The sequence below is a fragment of the Oryctolagus cuniculus genome, chromosome X, assembly GCF_964237555.1.
Source record: "Oryctolagus cuniculus chromosome X, mOryCun1.1, whole genome shotgun sequence".
NCBI lineage: Eukaryota > Metazoa > Chordata > Mammalia > Lagomorpha > Leporidae > Oryctolagus > Oryctolagus cuniculus.
In genome coordinates, this window is record NC_091453.1 from 71,604,595 (window position 1) to 71,606,038 (window position 1,444).

Genomic DNA, 1,444 nt, shown 5'->3' on the forward strand with positions numbered 1-1,444 from the left:
GATGGCGCAAGTCCTTGGGCCCCTGCACCCATATGGGAGACCTGGAAGAAGCTCCTGGCTCCTGGCTTCAGATTGGGGCAGCTCCAGCCATTGCAGCAAATTAGGGAGTGAACCATCAGATGGAAGACCTCTCTCTCTCTGCCTCTCTTCTCTCTGTGTAACTCTGACTTTCAAATAAATACATTTTAAAAATTTTTAAAAAAATACTTTCCACTGGGTTCTAGTCCCAGTCAGGGCACTGGATTCTGTCCCGGTTGCCCCTCTTCCAGGCCAGCTCTCTGCTGTGGCCCGGGAGGGCAGTGGAGGATGGCCCAAGTTCTTGGGCCCTGCACCCACATGGGAGACCAGGAGAGGCACCTGGCTCCTGGCTTTGGATCAGCGCGGTGCGCTGGCCACAGCGCACCAGCCGTGGCGGCCATTGGAGGGTGAACCAACGGCAAAGGAAGACCTTTCTTTCTGTCTCTCTCTCACTATCCCCTCTGCCTGTCAAAAATAAAATAAAATAAAATAAAATAAATACCTTCAAAACAACATCTAGATTAGTGTTTGACTAAAAAATATGGCATCATATCTTTTTTTATAAAAAAGATACACATTGTAGACTTTCTAAAATAATCCAACTGGGCAAATAAGTGATTTCAGGAGTCTTGTGGCACCATTACAGAAATTTAGCAACAGTAAAACTTGCCTGTGAATGCTAAGAGAAGAGACACTAAGGTCTTTGAATCACTCCAGCTGATAAAGGAAATATTCAGTAATCATAGCACTCCGCGTGATCTTAAAGCCATCCTGGTGCATCTAACAGTCCTTATATAGCATGTTTCTGTTGGAAAGAAAGTGATCAGAAAGGCCTCAAGACTGACACAGCTGAGTAAAAAGGAACTGACATTCTGGAAATTCTGCCTCAAGTTTGATTAAAATGAAGATGATAATGTTTCACTCGTTTTCATGTCTTGAATCATGGCAGAAAAGATGCTACAGCCAACTAACATGTCTGCCTGAGCTATGTTACTAATAAACACTGTAGTGTATTTTCTAGATAAAAAAGCTGATGTCAATATCAGTGTGACCTACAGACTGGCAAACAATCCCAGAAGAGTGGTGATGATGTTTGCAGAAGGTAGAACTAGATAATGGATGTATTTGAATGTCAAGTACCTTCAAAGATCTTTCATATGGCCTTGACTTTTAAAAAAAAAAATACTAAATTGGACAGGATTCCTACAGTAAAGCAGAGAAAAAAGTGATATAAAGATATATGCAAAAAAACAACCTAAAGTCAATTAAAACTATAGCTTGGGTGGCAGGCATCCAGCCCAGTCAGAAGGCCACTCTGGATGTCTAGATCCTGTATCAGAGCTTGGGTTTGAGTCCCAGCTCTGCTCCTGATTCCAGCTTCCTGCTAATGTGCACTTTGGGAGGCACATTAAGTAACTGCATCCCT

General features: G+C 42.9%; 1 pseudogene; it reads right to left on the minus strand.

Annotated features, from left to right (window-relative positions):
- Nucleotides 1-534: 534 nt before the first annotated feature.
- On the minus strand, nucleotides 535-1,175 carry LOC100339024 (uncharacterized; annotated as a pseudogene).
- Nucleotides 1,176-1,444: the final 269 nt, after the last annotated feature.